The sequence below is a fragment of the Elaeis guineensis genome, chromosome 14, assembly GCF_000442705.2.
Source record: "Elaeis guineensis isolate ETL-2024a chromosome 14, EG11, whole genome shotgun sequence".
Lineage (NCBI taxonomy): Eukaryota > Viridiplantae > Streptophyta > Magnoliopsida > Arecales > Arecaceae > Elaeis > Elaeis guineensis.
Window position 1 is genome coordinate 40,772,495 of NC_026006.2, and position 25,063 is coordinate 40,797,557.

Genomic DNA, 25,063 nt, shown 5'->3' on the forward strand with positions numbered 1-25,063 from the left:
TCGGGTGAAGATTAGGTGGGAGAAGGAGGAGTGGATGTCGGAGAAGATGACCGGAGGTGGTCCCGTTGAGTGCTCCTTCAAGAATAAGGGTACTGTGAAGACACAGACCCTTCCTCTAGCGTCAATCCTATTTCCCCATGGCCGGAGTCAGAGACGAGGTCCAGCTCCTGTAGGAGTCCGGATAGAGTCTGCCTGTAGCTGGAGTTGGAGACGAGATTCGGCTCCCGTAGGAGTCCGGTAGTTGTAGAAATCTGCCGTCGGTGAAGTTCGGCTGTTGGCGAGATCCGAGGCAGGGTTGGAGTTGAACCTGGCTGGAAGAGGTCTGGAAGGGATTTGGGGAGCAGCCGACGGTCGTAGGAGGTCGGCTGGCGGCAGAGCTTAGTGAGCACTTAGGGTGGCTTGATAGACGGCTGGGGGAACTCATGTTGAAGGAGTTTGGGGTGGAGCAGTGGAAGTTCGTCCGTCGGGGGAGTTCGATCAACACTGTGGAAATTCGACTGTTGGAGGAGTCCGGAGAGTTACCATCTGCAGTCGAAAGCCGGATGAGTCTCGGGAGGATCAATCCTGCTTTGAACTTCGGCTGAGGATATTTTATACCCAACACCAGTCGAAAGCAGGAGTTCATCCGGAGTCAGGGAGCAGGGAATGGTGCTCGGTGCAAAGACTAGGCAAAGCCCAGTCCCAGATATGGATTCGTCTACAGAATGGGGATCCTGGGGGGCTGAGGCGGAAGAACTCCCTGAACCGCTAGGGGCGGAGATACTGGAAGACATTTCGAACGACTCTAGATGAAAGCCCTAAAGATCCCAGAGAAATCGGACGAGACAAAGGACGAGAGGTTGCGGGAGACCAAATCGGAAGAATACGACAGGAGAAAATGGAGGAATACGAAGGTTCTGAGACTAACCTAGATTGCTCTGGAGGATGCAGAAGGGCGAGGACAGGGATGACTCGGAAGACGCCTAGGGCCATGGAAGACGCCAAGGGAGGTCAGGGCTCTCGAAGAAAAGGTGGATATCGATAGAACTTTCAGGTGGAAAGATGAGTTTAAATAGACCCTAGAATCTGATGCCATAATGATCGCGAATCTCCCCAGGCCTACCCGCACTTGACACGTGTCCCACTCGCCTCGACAGGTGGCTAAAAGTGGCTGACAGCTGACAGAGCCATTATTACGCCGTATCTGGGCCAGCACGCCAGCGGGGATTCCGAAGGGTCCCTTCGAATCACCCCGATTCGAAAAGACTCCAGCACACGCGCATTTAATGCCAAAATATCTAGGGGTGGTCGCACACAGGATTCAAGGGGATAACTTCGGCTGCGAAAATTTCTCTATACTTTCTTCATTCGAAATTTGAACTCGAAAGTAGAGGGATTGGTGTTGGGTATAAAATACCCTCAGCCGAAGTTCAAAGCAGGATTGATCCTCTCGAGACTCATCCGGCTTTCGACTGCAGATGGTAACTCTCCAGACTCCAACATCCGGATTTCCACGGTGTTGATCGAACTCCCCCGACGGACGAACTTCCACTGCTCCACCCCGAACTCCTTCAACATGAGTTCCCCCAGTCGTCTATCAAGCCACCCCAAGCGCACACTAAGCTCTGCTGCCAGCCGACCTCCTACGGCCGTCGGCTGCTCCCCAAATCCCTCCCAGACCTCTTCCAGCCAGGTTCAACTCCAACCCGAACTGCCTCGGACCTCGCCAACAGTCGAACTTCACCGACGGCAGATTTCTACAACTACCGGACTCCTACGGGAGCCGGATCTCATCTCCAACTCCAGCTACAGGCAGACTCTGTCCGGACTCCTACGGGAGCCGGACCTCGTCTCCGACTCCGACCGCGGGGAAACTCCGCCCGGACTCCTACGGGAGCCGGACTTCATCCCCGACTTTGACTACTGGTAAATTTTGTCCAGACTCCCAAGGGAGTCAGACTTTATCCCTGACTTTGATTGCAGATAGACTTCTACCGGACTCCTACGGGAGCCGGATCTCGTCTCCAACTCCAGCTACAGGCAGACTTCGTCCGGACTCCTACGGGAGCCGAACCTCGTCTCCGACTCCGACCGTGGGGAAACTCCGCCCGGACTCCTATGGGAGCCGGACTTCATCCCCGACATTGACTACTGGTAAATTTCATCCGGACTCCCAAGGGAGCCGGACTTCATCCCTGACTTTGATTGCAGGTAGACTTCTACCGGACTCCTACGGGAGCCGGATCTCGTCTCCAACTCCAGCTACAGGCAGACTTCGTCCGGACTCCTACGGGAGCCGGACCTCGTCTCCGACTCCGGCCGCAGGGAAACTCCGCCCGAACTCCTATGGGAGCCGGACTTCGTCCCCGACTTTGACTACTGATAAATTTCATCCGGACTCCCAAGGGAGTCGGACTTCATCCCTGACTTTGATTGCAGGTAGACTTCGACCGAACTCCTACGGGAGCCAGATCTCGTCTCCAACTCCAGCTACGGGCAGACTCCGTCCGGACTCCTACAGGAGCCGGACCTCGTCTCTGACTCCGACCGTGGGGAAACTCCTCCCGGACTCCTACGGGAGCCGGACTTCCTCCCCGACTTTGACTACTGGTAAATTTCATCCGGACTCCCAAGGGAGCCGGACTTCATCTCTGACTTTGATTGCAGGTAGACTTCGACCAGACTCCTACGGGAGCCGGATCTCATCTCCAACTCCAGCTACAGGCAGACTCTGTCTGGACTCCTATGGTAGTCGGACCTCGTCTTCGACTCCGACCGCGGGAAAACTCCACCCGGACTCCTACGGGAGCCAGACTTCATCCCCGACTTTGACTACTGGTAAATTTTGTCTGGACTCCCAAGGGAGCTGGACTTCATCCCTGACTTTGATTGCAGGTAGACTTCTATCGGACTCCTATGGGAGCCGGATCTTGTCTCCAACTCCAGCTATAGGTAGACTTTGTCCGGACTCCTATGGAAGCCGGATCTCATCTCCGACTCCAACCATGGGGAAACTCCGCCCAAACTCCTACGGGAGCCGGACTTCATCATCGACTTTGACTACTAGTAAATTTCGTCCGGACTCCCAAGGGAGCCGGACTTCATCCCTGACTTTGATTGCAGGTAGACTTCTACCAGACTCCTACGGGAGCCGGATCTCATCTCCAACTCTAGCTACAGGCAGACTTCGTCCGGACTCCTACGGGAGCCGGACCTCGTCTCCGACTCCGACCGCGGGGAAACTCCGCTCGAACTCCTACGGAAGTCGGACTTCGTCCCCGACTTTGACTATTGATAAATTTCGTCTAGACTCCCAAGGGAGCCAGACTTCATCCCTGACTTTGATTGCAGGTAGACTTCGATCGAACTCCTATGGGAGCCGGATCTCGTCTCCAAATCCAGCTACGGGCAGACTCCGTCCGGACTCCTACGAGAGTCGGACCTCATCTCCGACTCCGACTGCGGGGAAACTCCGTCCGGACTCCTATGGGAGCCGGACCTCATCCCCGACTTTGACTACTGATAAATTTCGTCCGGACTCCCAAGGGAGCCGGACTTCATCCCTGACTTTGATTGCTGGTAGACTTCGATCGAGCTCCTACGGGAGCCAGATCTCGTCTCCAACTCCGGCTGCAGGAAGACTTCACCCGGACTCCTATGGGAGCCGGACTTCGCCCCCGATGCCAATTGCAGGTGGACTCCGCCTGGACTCCTACGGGAGCCGGGCTTCACCCCCGACTTCGACTGATGGTAAACTTCATCTGGACTCCTACGGGAGCTGGACTTCACCCTTGACTTTAATTGTAGGTAGACTCTCTCCGGACTCCTACGGGAGCCAGACCTCATCCCCAACTCCGACTGTAGGAAGACTTCATCCGGACTCCTACGGGAGCCAGACTTCACCCCCGACGCCAACTGTAGGTGGACTCCGCCCGGACTCCTATGGGAGTCGAGCTTCATCCCCGACTTTGACTGCTGGTAGACTCTCTTTGGACTCCTACGGGAGCCGAACTCCGTCCCTGACTTTAATTGCAGGTGGACTTCGCCTAGGCTCCCACGGGAGCCGGACCTCGTCCCCAACATCCGCTGCAGGAAGACTTCATCCGGACTCCTACGGGAGCCGGACTTCACCCCTGACGCCAACTGCAGGTGGACTCCGTCCGGACTCCTACGGGAGCCAGGCTTCATCCCCGACTTTGACTACTGATAAATTTTGTCCGGACTCTCAAGGGAGCCGGATTTCATCCCTGACTTTGATTGCAGGTAGACTTCGACCGAACTCCTACGGGAGCCGGATCTCGTCCCCAACTCCAGCTACAGGAAGACTTCATTCGGACTCCTACAGGAGCCGGACTTCACCCCCGACGCCAACTATAGGTGGACTCTGCTCGGACTCCTACGGGAGTCGGGCTTCATCCCCGACTTTCACTACTGGTAAATTTTGTCCGGACTCCCAATGGAGCTGGACTTCATCCCTGACTTTGATTGCAGGTAGACTTCGATCGAACTCCTACGGGAGCCGGATCTCGTCCCCAACTCCGACTGCAGGAAGACTTCATCTAGACTACTACGGGAGTCGGACTTCACCCACGACGCCAACTGCAGGTGGACTCCACCCGGACTCCTACGGGAGTCGGGCTTCATCCCCGACTTCGACTGCTGGTAGACTCTCTCCGGACTCCTACAGGAGCCGGACTCCATCCCTGACTTTAATTACAGGTGGATTTCGCCCAGGCTCCCACGGGAGCTGGACCTCATCCCCAACTCCGACTGCAGGAAGACTTCATCCGGACTCCTACGGGAGCCGGACTTCACCCCCGATGCCAACTGCAGGTGGACTCCGCCCGGACTCCTACGGGAGCCGGGCTTCATCCCCGACTTTGACTGCTGGTAGACTCTCTCCAGACTCCTACGGGAGTCGGACTCCGTCCCTGACTTTAATTGTAGGTAGACTTCATCCGGACTCCTACGGGAGCCAGACTTCGTCCCCGACCTCAACTACTGGAAGGCTTCGCCCGGACTCCTACGGGAGCTAGGCTCCATCTCCGACCTCAATTGCAGGCAGACTCCGCCCAGACTCCTACGGGAGCCAGATCTCGTCTCCGGCTCCAGCTGTGGGAAGACTCCGTCCAGATTCCCACGGAAGCCGTACCTCAACCCCAACTCTGACTGAAGGAAGACTCCATCCGGACTCCTACGAGAGCCAGACTCCGAACTCCTCTCAGATGGGTGGCTAGCCACCTCTCTCCACCAGACACTCCAGCCGAACGTCGACTGATAGGCCTGGACCCTCTGGCAGACCGCAGCAACAGCCACGACTCTACTCCACCTCCTGCAACAGATTCTGTGTGGCTCCATCACTCCCTAACAGGCCGCAGTAACGGCCATGGCACTGCTCCACTTTCTGCGATGGATTTTGCGTGGCTCCATCACTCCCTGGTAGGCCACAATAATGGCCACGATCCTGCTCCACTTTCTGTGATGGATACCGCACGATTCTTCCACCCTCTGGCAAGTTGTGATAACGAACGTCGCTCCACTCCCCGCGGCAGGCTCCACGTGGCACATCCCGGTGATAGCCATGAGTCCACCCCACTACTCTTCGCAACAAACTCCTCCTGACCATGGGAAGCCCACTGCCAGATGGTTACAAACATTATTATCAGTCTGTTGCACCCTCCACCTATAAAAGGGGGACCCCAGATACATTATTCACTAAGCTCTCATTTCTATCTCAAAACTCTGCTAAAATTTTTGTTCAAGCACTCCATTCTTGTGGAGGCAGAGAACTGACTTAAGCATCGGAGGGTCTTGCCGGAGCAACCCCACCTCCAGTTTAGACTTCTTTTGCAGGTTCCGGCAGCGACCGTGACTCCCTCGACTCCAGCATCTCCGGTGCAAGTGGATTTTTGCACCAACAGGAATCCTGCTGGTGCAAAAATCTGCTTGCACCAGAGATGCTGGAGTCGAGGGAGTCGCGGTCGCCGTCGGAACCTTTAAAAGAAGTCTAAACCAGAGGTGGGGTTGCTCCGGCAAGACCCTCCGACGCTCAAGTCAGTTCTCTGCCTCGACAAGAATGGAGTGCTCGAACAGAAATTTTAGCAGAGTTTTGAGATAGAAATGAGAGCTTAGAGAATAACGTATCTGGGGTCTCCCTTTTATAGGCGGAGGGAGCAACAGACTGATAACAATGTTTGTAACCGTCTGGCAGTGAGCTGCCTATGGTCAGGAGGAGTTTGTTGCAAAGAGTAGTGGGGTGGACTCGTGGCTATCATCGGGACGTGCCACGTGGAGCCTGCCGCAGGGAGTGGAGCGACGTCCGTTGTCGCGACTTGTCAGAGGGTGGAAGAATCATGCAGAATCCGTCGCAGGAAGTGGAGCAGGATCGTGGCCATTATTGTGGCCTGCCAGGGAGTGATGGAGCCACGCAGAATCTATCACAGGAAGTGGAGCAGTGCCATGGCTGTTACTGCGACCTGTCAGGGAGTGATGGAGCCGCACAGAATCTGTTGGAGGAGGTGGAGCAGAGTCATGGCTGTTGCTGCAGTCTGCCAGGGGGTCCAGGCCTGTCGGCCAAAGTTCAGCTGGAGTGTCTGGCGGAGAGAGGTGGCTAGCCACCCGTCTGAGAGGAGCTCGGAGTCCGGCTCTCGTAGGAGTCCGGATGGAGTCTTCCTTCAGTCAAAGTCGGGGGTGAGGTATGGCTCCCGTGAGAGTCCGGACGGAGTCTTCCCGCAGCTAGAGCCGGAGATGAGATCTGGCTCCCATAGGAGTCTAGGTGGAGTCTACCTGCAATTGAGGTCGGGGATGGAGCCCAACTCCCGTAGGAGTCCGGGCGAAGCCTTCCAGCAGTTGAGGTCGGGGATGAAGTCCGACTCCCGTAGGAGTCCGGATGAAGTCTACCTGCAGTTAAAGTCAGGGACAGAGTCTGACTCCCATAGGAGTCCGGAGAGAGTCTACCAGCAGTCGAAGTCGGGGATGAAGCCCGGCTCCCGTAGGAGTCCGGGCGGAGTCCACTTACAGTTGGCGTCGGGGGTGAAGTTCGGCTCCCGTAGGAGTCCGGATGAAGTCTTCCTGCAGTTGGAGTTGGGGACGAGGTCCGGCTCTCGTGGGAGCTTGGGCGAAGTCCACCTGCAATTAAAGTCAGGGATGGAGTCCGGCTCCTGTAGGAGTCCGGAGAGAGTCTACCAGCAGTCGAAGTCGGGGATGAAGCCTGGCTCCCGTAGGAGTCCGGGTGGAGTCCACCTGCAGTTGGCGTCGGGGGTGAAGTCCGACTCCCGTAGGAGTCCAGATGAAGTCTTCTTGTAGCTGGAGTTCGGGATGAGGTCCGGCTCCCGTAGGAGTCTGGAGAGAGTCTACCAGCAGTCGAAGTCGGGGATGAAGCCCGGCTCCCGTAGGAGTCCGGGCGAAGTCCACCTGTAGTTGGCGTCGGGGGTGAAATCCGGCTCCCGTAGGAGTCCGGATGAAGTCTTCCTGCAGCCGGAGTTGGGGACGAGGTCCGGCTCCCATAGGAGTCTGGAGAGAGTCTACCAGCAGTCGAAGTCGGGGATGAAGCCCGGCTCCCGTAGGAGTCCAGGCGGAGTCCACCTGCAGTTGGCGTCGGGGGTGAAGTCCGGCTCTCGTAGGAGTCCGGATGAAGTTTTCCTGCAGTCGGAGTTGGGGATGAGGTCCAGCTCCCATGGAAGTCTGGGCGAAGTCCACCTGCAATTAAAGTCAGGGGTGAAGTCCGGCTCCCGTAGGAGTCCAGATGAAGTTTACCATCAGTCGAAGTCGGGGGTGAAGCCTGGCTCCCGTAGGAGTCCAGGCAGAGTCCACCTGCGATTGGCATCGGGGGCGAAGTCCGGCTCCCATAGGAGTCCGGATGAAGTCTTCCTGCAGCCAGAGTTGGGGACGAGGTCCGGCCCTCGTGGGAGCTTGGGCGAAGTCTACCTGCAATCAAAGTCTGGGATGAAGTCTGGCTCCCTTGGGACTTCAAATGAAATTTACCAGTAGTCAAAGTCGGGGATGAAGTCTGGCTCCCGTAGGAGTTCGGGTGGAGTTTTCCCGTGGTCGAAGTCGGAGACAAGGTCCGGCTCCTGTAGGAGTCCGGACGGAGATTGCCTGTAGCTGGAGTTGGAGACGAGATCCGGCTCTCGTAGGAGTTCGGTCGAAGTCTACCTGCAATCAAAGTCAGGGATGAATTCTGGCTCCCTTGGGAGTCCGGACAAAATTTACCAGTAGTCAAAGTTGGGGATGAAGTCCGGCTCCCATAGGAGTCCGGGCGGAGTTTCCCTGTGCTCGGAGTCGGAGACGAGGTCCGGCTCCCGTAGGAGTCCGGACGAAGTCTGCCTGTAGCTGGAGTTGGAGACGAGATCCGGCTCCCGTAGGAGTCCGGTAGAAGCCTACCTGCAATCAGAGTCAGGGATGAAGTTCGGCTCCTTTGGGAGTCTGGATGAAATTTACCAGTAGTCAAAGTCGGGGATGAAGTCCGGCTCCCGTAGGAGTCCGGATGAAGTCTTCCTGCAGCCAGAGTTGGGGATGAGGTCCGGCTCTCGTGGGAGCTTGGGTGAAGTCCACCTACAATTAAAGTCAGGGATGGAGTCTGACTCCCGTAGGAGTCCGGAGAGAGTCTACCAGCAGTCGAAGTCGGGGATGAAGCCCGGCTTCCGTAGGAGTTCGGGTGGAGTCCACCTGCAGTTGGCATCGGGGGTGAATTTCGGCTCCCGTAGGAGTCTGGATGAAGTCTTCCTGCAGCCGGAGTTGGGGACGAGGTCCGACTCCCGTAGGAGTTCGGAGAGAGTTTACCAGCAATCGAAGTCGGGGATGAAGCCCGGCTCCCGTAGGAGTCCGGGCGGAGTCCACCTGTAGTTGGCGTTGGAGGTGAAGTCCGGCTCCCGTAGGAGTCCGGATGAAGTCTTCCTGCAGCCAGAGTTGGGGATGAGGTCCGGCTCCCGTAGGAGTCCGGAGAGAGTCTACCAGCAGTCGAAGTCGGAGATGAAGCCCGGCTCCCATAGGAGTCCGGGCGGAGTCCACCTGTAGTTGGCATCGGTGGTGAAGTCCGGCTCCCGTAGGAGTCCGAATGAAGTCTTCCTGCAGCCGGAGTTGGGGACGAGGTCTGGCTCCCGTGGGAGTCTGGGCGAAGTCCACCTGCAATTAAAGTCAGAGGCGAAGTCCGGCTCTCGTAGGAGTCCGGATGAAGTTTACCATCAGTCAAAGTCGGGGGTGAAGCCCGACTCTCGTAGGAGTCCGGCCGGAGTCGGAGACGAGGTCCGGGTCCCGTAGGAGTCCGGACGAAGTCTGCCTGCAGCTGGAGTTGGAGATGAGATCTGGCTCCCGTAGGAGTCCGGTGGAAGTCTACCTGCAATCAAAATCAGGGATGAAGTCCAGCTCCCTTGGGAGTCCGGACGAAATTTACCAGTAGTCAAAGTGGGGGACGAAGTCCGGCTCCCGTAGGAGTCCGGGCGGAGTTTCCCTACGGCCGGAGTCGGAGACGAGGTCCGGCTCCCATAGGAGTCCAGATGAAGTTTGCCTGTAGCTGGAGTTGGAGATGAGATCGACTCCCATAGGAGTCCGGTAGAAGTCTACCTGTAATCAAAGTCAGGGATGAAGTCCGGCTCCCATGGGAGTCCGGACGAAATTTACCAGTAGTCAAAGTCGGGGATGAAGTCCGGCTCCTGTAGGAGTCCGGATGAAGTCTTCCTGCAGTAGGAGTTGGGGACGAGGTCCGGCTCCCGTAGGAGTCCGGAGAGAGTCTACCAGCAGTCGAAGTCAGGGATGAAGCCCGGCTGCGGAGTTTCCCCACGGTCGGAGTCGGAGATGAGGTCCGGCTCTCGTAGGAGTCTGAACAGAGTCTGCCTGTAGCTGGAGTTGGAGACGAGATCCGGCTCCCATAGGAGTCCGGTAGTTGTAGAAATCTGCCGTCGGTGAAGTTTGGCTGTTGGCGAGGTCCGAGGCAGTTCGGGTTGGAGTTGAACCTGGCTGGAAGAGGTCTGGAAGGGATTTGGGGAGCAGCCGACGGCTGTAGGAGGTCGGCTAGCGGCAGAGCTTAGTGAGTTCTTGGGGCGGCTTGATAGACGACTGGGGGAACTCATGTTGAAGGAGTTCGGGGTGGAGCAGTGGAAGTTCGTCCGTCGGGGGAGTTCGGTCAACACCATGGAAATCCGGCTGTTGGAGGAGTTCGGAGAGTTACCATCTATAGTGGAAAGTCGGATGAGTCTCGGGAGGATCAATCCTGCTTTGAACTTCGGCTGAGGGTATTTTGTACCCAACAGTACTCATTACTTATTTACTTCTTATTTATGTTTGATTTTATTTCTATTGCAAGTTGATACACTTCACTCTTCACCTTGGCACATTGCTTAAGTAGTTCAATTTTTAAAATTTCAAAAAGATCTAATTTACCTCCCCTCTTGGGCTCCATATCTGGGCAACAAGTGGTATCAGAGCCTAGTACTTTAGTTCTTGCTTGATTTAACCATCAAGAGTTAAAGATCCATGGCAGCTCAATTTGGCACATCCCTATCCGAGGGGCAATCTATAAACCGACCTTCATTTTTCAATGGGTTAAACTATATATATTGAAAAGCTCAAATAAGAATTTTTATTCAAGTACTTGACTATGACATGTGGGGTGTTATAGTAAATGGACCACACACATCCACCAAATTGATTGATGGCATGTCTATCCCTAAGTTGGAAGGTGAATGAGATGATTTTGATAAGAAAATGGCTCAGCTCAATGCTAAAACCATGAATATTTTATATTATATTTTAGATGCTAATGAATTTAATCATATTTTCACATGCATGTCTGCTAAAAAAATTTGGGATAGACTAGAAGTCACACACGAAGGCACAAACCAAGTAAAAGAATCTAAAATCAATATGCTTATACACAACTATAAATTGTTTAAAATAAAATCTGAAGAATCAATAACTCAAATGTTTCCTCGATTCACTGACATCATAAATAGCTTAAAAAGTCTTGACACATGTTACTCTAACAGTGATCTTGTGAGAAAAGTGCTCAGGTCATTACCAAGATCATGGGAAGTGAAAGTCACTGCAATCCAAGAGGCCAAAGACTTGAATATTCTATCATTAGAGGAACTGCTTGGATCCCTCATGACCCATAAACTGACCATGAAGCAGCATACTAAGGAGGAAACCAGAAGAAAGAGGACCATAACCCTCAAGTCAACAGCTCAAGAAGAAGATGACTCAGAAAAATCAGACAACAGTGAAGAAGATGAGGACTTGGTCCTGATCACTAAAAAAGTCAGACAGTTTATGAGAAGAAAAAGACAAGGGACCAAGGGAAGGCCACTAGCTAAGGGGGAGCCAAGTATAGAGGAAGAAAAGGAGCAGCCTATAATTTGCTATGAGTGCAAGAATCCTGGCTACTTCAGATTAGAATTAGATTAGAATGTCCTCAGCTCAGAAAAGGCCAAAAGAAGTTCAAGAAGAAGAAGACCATGACGGCTATATGGGGTGACAGTAATGACTCCACCACTGATGAAGAAATCCAGGAAGAAGCCAACCTGTGCCTTATGGCACATGAAAATGAGGTATCATCTGAAACTCAACTTGAATTTACTTATGATGAATTATTAGAAGCTTTTCATGCAGTCTTAAATGACCTAAAAGAATTAGAAATTAAAAATAAAAATCTAAAATCAAGAAACCATGAATTAAGTAAGAAAAAAAAATTGATAAAAAAAATGAAGAATTAGATCTAAAGAGTCAATCACTAATAAAAGAAAAAGATGAACTCTCTAGTCAAAATGAAACTCTTATAAAAAAAAATCAAAAACTAAAGGAAGAGATATCAAAGTTAAAACCTATAGTTGATAAATTTACTTTAAGTTCAAACAAACTTCAGATGATTATTGACAGTCAAAAGGCTGTATATGATAAAGCAGGATTTGGCTACAACACTCTAAGAAAATAAAAATCCTTCAAAAATATTTTTATCAATGAATCCATAAGAAATCTACTAAATATTACTTGTTTTAGATATGGTATGGTAGGGCATAAAGCATATACATGTTCATCAAATAAATTTATTGGTAGAAAGGTTGAGAAAGTATGGGTTCCAAAAGGAATCATTGTGACTAACCCCAAAGGACCCAAGTTAGCTTGGGTACCTAAGGTTAAAATTTGATCTCATGTGTGTAGGTGTGTCTTACATCCTAAACAATAAAAAAAAATGGTATCTTGATAGTGGATACTCAAGACACATGACTGGTGATGAATCACAATTCATCACATTGGAAGCCAAGAATGGAGGGATGGTCACCTTTGGAGACAATGGCAAAGAAAAAATCATCGATATCGGTAACATTGGTATCACTCCCTCCACTTGCATTGAAAATATTTTACTTGTAGATGGTCTTAAACATAACCTACTAAGTATTAGTTAATTATGTGATAAAAGTTATAAAGTAGTTTTTGAATCATTTATGTGCATTGTAATTAGTCCCACTGATGCTAGTACTAGATTCATTGGACATAGACATGACAATATTTACATGATTGATTTGGATAATCTCTCTTTACAAAGCATGCAATGTCTTATGACTATGAATGCTAAAATTAATGAGACTAGTTGGCTTTAGCACCGTAGGCTTGCACATATTAGTATGCACACATTTTCTATAATCATTAAAAAAGATTTGATTTTTGGTTTGTCAAAAATTAGTTTTGATAAAGATAAAATATGTGATGCATGTTAATTAGGTAAACAAACAAGAGTTTCCTTTAAATTTAAAAATATTGTTTCAACTTCTAAACCTCTAGAACTCTTGCATATGGATTTATTTGGTCATATAAGGATAACTAATCTAAGAGAAAAAAGATATGATTTTGTAATCATTGATGATTTTTCATATTTTACTTGGGTTTTATTTTTAGCTTCTAAGGATGAAGCATTTTCTGCATTCTTTAAGTTTTGCCAAAAAGTTTTAAATGAAAAAGGTTTACAAATTATTTCTATTCGAAGTGATCATGGAATTAAATTTAAAAATAAAGATTTTAAAAAATTTTATGATGAAAAAGGTATAGATCATAATTTTTTAGTACCTAGAACACCACAACAAAATGGTATAATTGAAAGAAAAAATAGAATACTAAAAGAAATGGCACGTACCATACTATGTGAAAGCAAGCTCCTAAAGTACTTTTGGACAGAAGTAATTAATACAGCATGTTACATTCTAAACCATGCCTTAATAAGATCAATTTTAAAGAAAATATCTTATGAACTATGAAAGGGTAGAAAGCCTAATATAGGTTATTTTCATATTTTTGGTTGTCGATGTTTTATTTTGAATAATGACAAAAATAGCTTAGGTAAATTTGATGCTAAATCTGATGAAGCTATCTTTCTTGACTACTCCACTTCTAGTAAAGCTTTTAGAGTATTTAATAAAAGATCACTAGTAGTGGAAGAGTCAATTCATATTATTTTTGATGAAACTAATGACCTTCCATCAAGAAAGAGAGAGGGTGCTGATGATGCAGGTATCATAGAAGATGGAATGAAGGAGCTCACCCTAAATGACTTGGATCAACAAAACAAGGATCAGATGGATGAAAACATCAATGATCAGAACATTCAAGAGCAACCTTAAGACACAGGTAATCTTTCAAGAAAATGGAGGTATGTCCACAATCACCCTAAAGAATTAATAATTGGTGATCCGGCACAAGGTGTAAGAACTAGATCTTCGCTTAGAGATGTTTACAATTATGTAGCTTTTATTTTTCACTTAGAACCTAAAACAATAGATGAAGCTGAAAATGATAATAACTGGATAATTGCCATATAAGAAGAATTAAATCAATTTGAAAAAAATAATATATGGATACTAGTTGCAAGACCTAAAAATTATCCAATAATAGGAACCCAATGGGTATATAGAAATAAATTAGACGAAGATGGAAATGTTATAAGAAATAAAGCAAGATTAGTTATGAAAGGATATAATCAATAAAAAAGAATTGATTTTAATGAAACATTTGCTCTTGTTGCTAGACTAGAAGCTATAAGAATACTACTTACTTTTGCTTGCTTTATGAATTTTAATTTATTTCAAATGGATGTTAAGAGTGTTTTTCTAAATGGTTATATTGCTGAAGAGGTTTATGTTGAACAATCTCCTAGTTTTGAAAATCATAAATTTTTAGATCATGTATTTAAATTAAACAAAGCATTATATGGATTAAAATAAGCTCCTAGAGTTTGGTATAAAAGATTAAGTAAGTTTTTATTAGAAAATAATTTTTTAAGAAAAAAAGTTAACACTACTTTTTTTATAAAAAGAAAAGACAAAAAAATTCAAGTCATATAAATATATGTTGATGACATTATATTTGAGTCTACTTATAAAAATTTATGCCAAGAATTTACCAAGCTTATGCAAAGGGAGTTCGAAATGAGTATGATGGGAGAACTCACATTCTTTTACAGACTCCAGATCAAACAAATAAAAGAAGGGATCTCCATCACCCAAAGTAAGTGCACAAGAGAGCTTTTAAAGAAATTTAGAATGGAAAGCTCAAAAATTATAAGTACCCCTATGACCCCTTTCTGTAAATTAGAAAAGGATGAGCATGGTAAAAGTGTTGATACAAAACTTTATAGAGGCATGAGAAGATCTTTATTATATCTGCCTGCAAGTAAATCTGATATAATGTTCAGTGTATGTATGTGTGCTAGATATCAATCAAACCCTAAAGAATCACACTTAAATACTGTTAAAAAAAAATTTAGATACTTAAAAGGGACACAAAACTTAGGTCTTTGATTTTTAAAATAATCATCTATGGACTTAATAGGTTTTCAGATGCTGACTTTGCTGGATATAAACTTGATAGAAAAAGTACTAGTAGAACATGCCAATTTCTAGGAGTAAACTTAATCTTCTAGTTTAGCAAGAAGCAAAATTCAGTGGCCTTGTCTACGGCTGAGGCCGAATACATTGCAGCTGAAAGTTACTGTGCTCAAATCTTGTAGATTAAGCAACAACTCATGGATTTTGACATTGAACTTAAAAATATTCTCTTAAAATATGATAACACTAGTACCATCAATTTAATCAAAAATTCAATTCAATACTTTAGGTCAAAATATATTGAAATTAGACATCATTTTATAAGAGAATATGTTCAAAATAATGATATAATGCTTGAAAACATAAATACAAAAAATCAATTAGCTGATATTTTTACTAAAGCCCTTAATGAAAATAAATTTTGTGAAATTAGAAGAGAATTGGGTATTTTAGATCCTTCAATTTGAAGTTCTATCATAATTTCACTCCCAAAATTCTTTTAAAAATTTTTAATTTCATTATCCTAATTTTAGGAGCCATTTATCATTTTTTGAGAATTTTTCAAGTCATTTAAAAATTCTTCAATACTATTCAGATACTTTCTTGGATTTTTTTCGTTGAAATTTTTCATCAAAAATTACATCAAAATTTACATAGACCCTCTATGACCTTCTCAACTCGATGTGACTATTTTCTATTTTTTTTTGATTTTTTCTCTCTATTTAAATTATTTTTTTCATCACCTGAAAGAGCCCTGAATGGGACGTCCATGGGACGTCCCATACATGCGGGTAGGTCACTTATAAGTGAGCCCACCCGATCTTTTTCTAATAGAACAAGGAGTTGGGATGCCTCAAATCCCAAGCCTTCTCCTCTCCCTCTCGTCCCAATCAAGAATCCACATCCTTGCTCTCCCAAAAATCTCAAAATCTCTCCAAACCAAAAATCATTCTTCTCAAATCCTTGGTTCTCACGGCTCATTTTTGATTTTTCTTAAATTTCCAAACCCTAGCCATCAAATCTGTGGGAAACCTCTCAAAAATTGACTTCTCCTCCTTGATTTCAGTTCAATCCAACCCTTCTCCACTCTCAAGATCATTTTTCATCTTTCTCTTGCATCATGGCCCCCAAGATGAGGACACCACAAAGGAGGAAGTCCGTGAGATCCCTGAAGGCAGAGGAAAGAAGGAAGAAGATTGCACAAGAGCCAACCCATGCTTCACCTCCTGTGACACCAAGTAAGATCTCCTTGTCTGCTAGAAAAGTTGCATTAGGTAGAAATGTTGATTTTAAGTTCTTAAGGCAAGATGGATTTTCTATTGGGGAGAAGATGATTCGACAAGGTTAGAAATTTTTTTTGAGCTTGTCTGAACCAGTTTACATAGATTTGGTGAAGAAATTTTATTCCAATCTATTTTTCTCTAAAGGAGTCTTAAAATCTACTATTAAGGGTATTCAGATCATTTTAAATACTCCAAGACTAGGTAGATTGCTTCAAATGCCCTATGAAGGTAGTTGTTTGGATGAACTGCCTAAGAAAGAAGTTGGACTTAGGACCATACTTGGGAGGGATGATGTGGAAGATTTTTTAAAAATTGAAGCTAAGGATCTGAGTGTGGAGATGAGACTGCTCCACCATATGGTTTTCAAAATTTTCTTCCTTAGAGGGGGAAGATATGATCTGATGATGGGGAGAGACATATGTCTCATGCACCATATTGTTTCAGAGTCTCCCCTGAACCTTTCATTTTTGATGTTTGATGCTATGAGGGATGCCTTGAACAGGTCCAAGGCTCCCTTGCCCTATGGTATGGCCCTCATAGTTATCTTTAGAGAGGATGGAGTCAGTTTTGATGGAGAGACTGTTTGTAGGCTGTCATACACTGACACCTACAACAACCACTCTCTTAGGAGGATGGGATTTGTGAGAGTGGATGGTCGGTGGGCCAAGAGTCATGCTGCTAAGGAGGATAGTGATGAGGATGAAGAGCATGCTGAGGGGGAGCATCCATCTTCTTCTGTGCCCAGGCTGAATCCAGTTGTTCACTATATTTCAGAGCCTTAGGCAGGACCCTCGGTTAGAGTTCCCCCATCTAGTCAAACCATGCCTACTTTCAATTTCAGGGATGTTGATATGGGACAGCTAGCTGAGAGAGTGGCAGAGATTTTATCAGTTTAGCTGTAGCGATTTCAGGATCAACTTCTTCAGTCTCATCAATTCCAGCAGCAGTAGTTCCAGGATCAGATTTTGCATTAGCTTTATCAGTTTCAGCTGTACCAAAAATGGATTCTACAGTAGGTACAATAGCAGTAGCAGCAGCCACAGCAGTATCAGCCAGCTTCTTCCACTATCTTCTCTGCTCCATCATTGGATTCATCTATTGTCCCACACATTTCTTCATTGATGGAGCTGTTATTGGACTTGAGTATCAGATTGCAGGGTGTGGAGAGCTCCATTCTGAGATTCGATGGCAGGATCATTGATTTGGAGAGAGAGATCAGATAGATAGTAGCTTCTCTCTCTACTGGCGTGGGTACATCAACTTCTTCTACACCACAGATGGATGACCTAGCTTGAAAGATAGAGAGACTTCACAGTCAACTTCGTTCCTCTCTTGAGCTGCTTCGGACAGACATCAGAGACTCCAGAGGCTTTCTATCTGCTAATCTAATTGGGCTCCAAATTACTGTGAGGGGGATCTGGTCTCAGTTTGATGCCATCAGGACTCAGCTTCAGTTTAGGCCCTCTGCATCTAGTGAGCCAGCCTTTGTTTAGCCTATTGCTTTCCATCCTCCGACATCTTTCTCTCAGTCCAGACCCTTCAGTCGAGGATGAGGCTGATCATGTCTCACCTTTCTTGATCTCATGCTCGATGCCCAGTCTCTCTGACTTTATTTTGTATTAGATTACTAAGTTACATTTTATAGATTGGATGTATGAGAGCTTTATGCTCTTAATAACTCTTGTAACCTCTATTTTGGTGTATATGAATGAGGTTGTTTCCTTTCTACTCATGTCTCTTTGGATAAATGTTTATTATCATATCTTTTTGATTGTATGAATATTTATTATGTCTCTTTGGATGAATGAATGCTTAGTATCATTTCTTGTTGGATGGATGAATGTGGTATCATGCTCTATTTTCTTGATACTTGGCTTAACACCATGAACATCCTACTCTTCTAGTTTATTCTTTTTGATGATGTCAAAAAGGGAGAGAAATAATGGAACAAAAAAAATATATATATAATAATGATAAAGGGGGAGAAATAAAGGTAAATGGAGAAAATCATATTTTTGAGGGAGAAATAATGATAAAGTGTGAAAATGGTGTAGTTCTTAAAATTTTTTGAAAATATTTTGCTCTTTTTAAGATTTTTAATAATTTTTATTTTGATACAATATTCTATACTAAATGGTAAAAGCTCTGATACTATTTCACCTTTTTTTTTAAAAAAAATAGCTTTGATACTGATTTATATTTTTTTAAACTATGATATATCCATTTTGACATTCATTTGATACTATTTGAAAAATTGCTCTGATCAACCTATTTATCTTAAATGCTCTACTAATCTTACTTTGGCACTGATACCAAATTGACTCAATATATTCATTTTTGATTCTTGCTCTAATTATCTCACTCTTACTTTAACATCAAGACAAGAAAAAGAAAAGAGATATATCTTCTCATATTTATTGCTCTGATACTAGAATCAAAGAATTTTTTTTTATATACACTCTTTATATAAGAAAGGGAGAGATTTATTTTCAAATAATCAAAATAATCGAATCCATACAAGAAAGAAGAGGATTTTGATTGAATAAGGACAATCTTTAGAAATTCTCTAATTCATTCATAAATTATTTGAGCTAAATGAGTTAATTTATTAAAGTTTGTATATTATGACCCTCTATGATTGAACTCTTGGCATAGTTCTTCTAGTGCTTCACAAATCTAAATTACTTAAGCTTTAAAGATATATTTTTTTTTGAACACTCAAATATTTTATCATCATCAAAAAGGAAGAGATTGTTGCTCCAAGAATTAATTTTGGTGATCACAAACCAATTGAGGGGACTACTAATGAGTTTTCTATGTTTGGAGATTATTTTTATGATATTTCAGGTAGTCCAAGAGATTGGGTTTGAAAAGCTTCATCAAATATACCAAAAGTTAAAGTTTCAACAAGTTGGTGAAGTTTTGAAGACTTTTGAGAGTGTCCAAACTGATGTGAATTCATTTGAGAGCATTTGGATGAGTTCTGATAAGTTTCAAACCTTAAATGCATAAAAAATTGGGTTAGAATATGATGGGATGACCCACCAAAGTCATCCTCTTTTGTTGGCAGCAGGCACGCAGTGTTTTGGATCATGGCATGCTTTGGGATGACCCACCTGGGATGCCTCATATAATTGAGACACCTCATGGGATGCCCCCCTGAGACCCTGAGATCAAAATAGAAAGCAAGACTTTCTGTCTGACCATTTGGGATGCCCCAATGCCAGTGGGACGTCCCATTCTGGGTGAGCTGCGTAATGACTAGTTTTTAGTCTATTTTTGATGTATTTAATGTGCATTAAACATACTCCAATAGCTCTAAATCAACTCTGAGACATTCTCAAAGATAAATGGCAACTATAAATGCTCTATTCAAGTGGAAAATCACAAGATTTTTGCAAGCTCAAAGATTAAATCTGAGAAAAGCTATTTTCAGCCCTAAGAAAGAGATTGAAATATTTAAGCACTTCACCAATCACTCTCCAGTAGCAATCAAATGTGAAATTCATTGAGAATAAATAGCAAAGGCTTCCACCCCTTAGGTATTATATTTCTATTACTTTTATTGTGTGTATTTAAGGGGTTTGTGTGCTGAAATTTGTATACTCTATTTTTCTCAAACAGTTTTTGGGTGTTTGAGTTTTGGGGGGTTCCAAAACTTGTTTGGATTGATCCAAATCATGAATCAAAGTGTTGAGAGTTGACTTATACCCGAAAAATAAGTATTCTTGCTTGGTGTAATCTATTGTTATCCATTTAGTGGATTGAATTTCTAAGTAGGGCCTTGGGGAGTGGATGTAGGTGTAAGGTTGGCATCGAACTACTATAAATCTTTTGTGTTTGTTTTACTTGCCTCTCTTATCTTGTTCTTTGTGCTCATTACTTGCTTACTTCTTATTTGTGTTTGATTTTATTTCTATTACAAGTTGATATATTTCACTCTTCACCTTGGTACATTGCTTAAGTAGTTTAATTTTTAAAATTTCAAAAAGATCCAATTTATCTCTCCTCTTGGGCTCCATATCTGGAAAACAATCACAGACCCTAGGATAAATTTGAGATGAAAATAAGATGATCTGAAATCACTTCAAAATTCTTACAATAGGTTGGATCTCAGCCCAACCTTTATTCAAAATTTATAGCATCTGATCATAGTTAATCCATATTGCATCACCTTGATATGACCTCTGATGATCCCAATCATGATTGCCTCTTTTGAAGGATATAAAGATTCTCTCTTTACTTTTTCTCTCATGACTGATTTTCTCTCTCTAATAAGATCTATGAATCCTGTATCGAGTCATGCCTTCACCTTTTAGGAACTCATGTTGACTCTAATAAGATAACTCAAAGTCATTTTGATATCTGTGCTCTATGTCAACCTCATTTGGCTATATCAAGTATCTTTCAAATTCATTATTAATGAATCCTATTGATTAATCTTGACCTTGATCTGATCTGTGCTTCACGATTCCTTGATCAAGTCACTTAAATCTGACCCTCAGCTTGGAGATCCTGATTTGCCTTGGTGTCTGGATGGTCCAACACATCCGATCAACAGTCTTCTTTTTTTATGATTTAATCTTATTATATTTATTGAATAAAAATTGATGATAATTTAATATTTTAAATAGGATTAATTGATTCTTCTAATGAAGTCTAAAGATCTAAGATAAACGAGATAAGTAGATCTTACACTCCTTATTTATTTTTAAATAATCATATTTTTCTTACCAAAAATTATTGTTAATAAAATTATATTTTTTATAAAATAAGGATCAGCATATATGATATGAAAAAGTATATTTTATTATAAGTATTAATTTTATGAATGTGTTTTATGAAAATAGTATGATTTTGAAGTATGAATTTGATTATTTTTTCATCTATATATATGTATATTTTAAGAAAAAGATATAAAGATTTCAAAAGCTCTCAAATAGCTATAAGTAAATTTCTTTTGAAAGATCGACATTCGGAGCTAGCATCCATACAAAACATGATCCCGCCTATGGGTATAAAGTTGGCACATGAAACAAGAACTATGTTGACTAAGAAATATGACCCTATCACGGGTATAATAGTGATTTTAGCATGAATATCTATGAGCAATATTTTTAAATATGATACGAATACATGACAAGAATGATTTATGATTCATGATTGTAAAATATACATGATTTATGCAAGCATGATGGGTTTATAATTTATTTTATTATATGCTCTATGAATTATTTATTTTTATAATATCTGTTACTTTTTAAATATTATATTATCATGAAAAATAAAATTTATACTTGATCTGATAAGGAAGCACTGGTCCTACTTACTGAGCTAGTGTAGCTTATATTCTTTTTTTTTATAAAAAAAAAGATTAAGATCGATGAAGGATTTAAACTTAGGGATCTATGTAGCAAGCTTAAAAATTTGGTAGCAAAAGTTTAGTTTATTTTATGATCATAATTTTATAGTTATAATTATTTATGAATATTGAGATTTGGATTGGTACTTGCTCTTAGATTTAGATGCTCCGAACTAATATTGGTTTAATTATTTGATAAATAATAGAATTGAATCTTTTATTTAATTTAGATGCTGCCAAAATTTTTATAAAAATAAAATAAATATCCATTAATAATAATAATAAGATTATTACTTTTCTGAAAGGGATAGGGCCACACCTGTTAGTAATAATTTGAAAAGGATAGGATCGTGCATTTTTACTTCATAAAGGGATAGGACTACACATTTTCTATGTTAATGTTCAGTCTGCATGTCTTTTTTAATATGTGTTATTTTGTATGAAGTGATCCAGATCTGGATTCGAGTCAGGATTTTGCCTGAAATTCAGAACGCGATTCAGTCCAAAATTTGGATCAGGATCCTGAATATCATGGAATTTTTTTTGGTTGTTACTGATTTTATGTTTATTGTTAGATGAATATCAACAAAAGTTAGATGAATGCTAGAAGAATTTTTTTTCCTGAATATCGAAAAGGAGTTCGAGATTTCATTGACTTTGCATGTCATAAGGCTGACAGTGCTAGTCGGATAAAGTGTCCATGTAAGAGATGTCTCAATATGGTATATCATCACATAACACTTGTTAAGGAGCATTTGCTACAATATGGTATGTTGTTGGACATGGCATGGAGAGGGTGATCCGAATGAGGTGGTGCGCGACGATGACGATACTGAAGATGATAGTGATGCTGATAGACCTGTCAAAAATAGTGGTATAGAAGAATTGTTAGATGATTTACATTAAGGTGCTTGTTCAAATGTATAGATGAATATTGTTGCATCTAAAAGCAATTCTGATCATGAACATAATATCCAGCTTGAGGTAGAAGGGACCTCTGAACAGTTTGCAAAGCTTATAAGAGATGCACAAGAGCCACTTTATCTAAATTGTACAAAGTTTTTCAAGTTAGAGTTTTTAATAAAATTGCTTCATATTAAAATCGTGAACCAATAAAGTCAGAAGTCATTTGACCAAATTTTAACATTGATTAAAGTAGCTATGCCTGATGGAGAGAGACTGTCGAAATCATATTCTAAAGCAAAAATATATATGCGAAAAATTAGATTTGGCTGTACTCCTATACATGCCCACAAAAATGACTGCATATTATTTTATAAGGATAATGAACAAGCAACTGAATATCCGAATTACAGTGAGCCTAGATACAAAATCGATAATAGGAAAGAAAAGAAGATACCTTAAAAGATTTTGAAATATTTTTCATTGATTCCAAAACTTCAAAGGTTGTATATGTCCACAAAGACAGTTGAAGAAATGAGATGGCATTATGAGCAGTGGATTTCGGAGGAGAACATACTTAGCCACCCGACCGACTCTTTAATATGGAAAGACTTCGATGCAAAGCATCCGCACTTTGCGAGTGACCCACACAATATCAGGCTTGGTCTAGCGACAGATGGATTTAATCTCTTTGGCAATATGAGTACCTCTTATAGCATATGGCCTGTGATGCTAGTTGTATACAATGTGTCACCTTGGAAGTGTATGAAAGAACTATTTATTTTTATGTCACTATTGATTCTGGGTCCGAAAGCACCAGGTAATAAAATTGATGTATATTTACGATCTTTGATTGATGATCTGAAGGAGTTATGGAAAAATGAGATTCAGACATATGATTCTATGAATCAAAGTAATTTTAAGTTGCATGCTTCGATTTTATGGACTGTTGGTGCAAAAATCTGCTTGCGTCGGAGAAGCTGGAGTCGAGGGAGTCGCGGTCGCCGTCGGGACCTGCAAAAGAAGTCTAAACCGGAGGTGGGGTTGCTCCGACAAGATCCTCCGACGCTCAAGTCAGTTCTCTGCCTCAACAAGAATGGAGTGCTCGAACAGAAATTTTAGTAGAGTTTTTAGGTAAAAATGAGAGCTTATAGAATAACGTATCTGGGGTTTCCTTTTTATAGACGGAGGGGGCAACAAATTGATAGCGACGCCTGTAACCGTCTGGTAGTGGGCCGCCCAGAGTCAGGAAGAATTTATTACGGAGGGTAGTGGAGTGGGATCATGGCTATCATCGTGGCTCGCTACGTGGAATCAGTTACGAAGAATCGAGCAGCGTCCGCTGTCGTGACTCGTCAGGGAGTGGTGGACTCACACAGAATCCACCGCAGGGAGTGGAGCAGAGTCGTGGCCGTTAATACGGCCTGTCTGGGAGTAATGGGGCTATGCAGGGTCCGCCGCAAGGAGTGGAGCAGTGGTGTCCGTTACTGTGGCTTGTCAGGGGACCCAGACTTGTTGGCCGAAGTTCGGTTGGAGTCGGTAGCGAGGTACGGCACCCGTAGGAGTTTGGACGAGGTCTTCCCGCAGTCGGGATAGAAGACAGAGTCTGACTCTCGTAAAAGTCCGGATGCAGTTTTCTTGCAGTTGGGGGTCGTAGGCGGAGTTCGGCTCCCGTAGGAGTCTGGGTGGAGCCTTCCTGCAATCGAAATCAAAAATGAAGTCCGGCTCTTGTAGGAGTCTGGACGAGGCTTACCAGCGGCAGAAGTCGTGGATGGAGCCCGGCTCCCGTAGGAGCCCGGGCGGGGTCTTCCTTACTGCAGAAATCGTGGATGGAGCCCGGCTCCTGTAGGAGTCCGGGCAGAGTCTTCCTTGGTGTAGAAGTCGCGGACAGAGCCCGGCTCCCGTAGGAGTCCGGGCGGAGTCTTCCTTGGTGTAGAAGTCACGAACGGAGCCCGGCTCCCGTAGGAGTCCGGGCGGAGTCCTCCTTGCTGTAGAAATCGTGGATGGAGCCTGGCTCCCATAGGAGTCCGGGCGGAGTCTTCCTTGGTGTAGAAGTCATGGACGGAGCCCAGCTCCCGTAGGAGTCCGGATGGAGTCCTCCTTGCTGTAGAAATCGTGGACGGAGCCCGGCTCCCGTAGGAGTCCGGGCAGAGTCTTCCTTGGTGTAGAAGTCGCGGATGGAGCCCAACTCCCGTAGGAGTCTGGGTGGAGTCTTCCTTGGTGTAGAAGTCGCGGATGGAGCCCGGCTCCCGTAGGAGTCCGGGCAGAGTCCTCCTTGCTGCAGAAATCGTGGACGGAGCCCGGCTCCCGTAGGAGTCCGGGCGGAGTCTTACTTGGTGTAAAAGTCATGGATGGAGCCCGGCTCCCGTAGGAGTCCGGGTGGAGTCCTCCTTGCTGCAGAAATCGTGGATGGAGCCTGGCTCCCGTAGGAGTCCGGGCGGAGTCTTCCTTGGTGTAGAAGTCGCGGACGGAGCCCAGCTCCCGTAGGAGTCCGGGCGGAGTCTTCCTTGGTGTAGAAGTCGCGGATGGAGCCCGGCTCTCGTAGGAGTCCGGGCGGAGTCCTCCTTGCTGCAGAAATCATGGACGGAGCCCGACTCCCGTAGGAGTCCGGGCGGAGTCTTCCATGGTCTAGAAGTCGTGGACGGAGCCCGGCTCCCGTAGGAGTCCGGGCGGAGTCTTCCTTGGTGTAGAAGTCATGGACGGAGCCCCGCTCCTGTAGGAGTCCG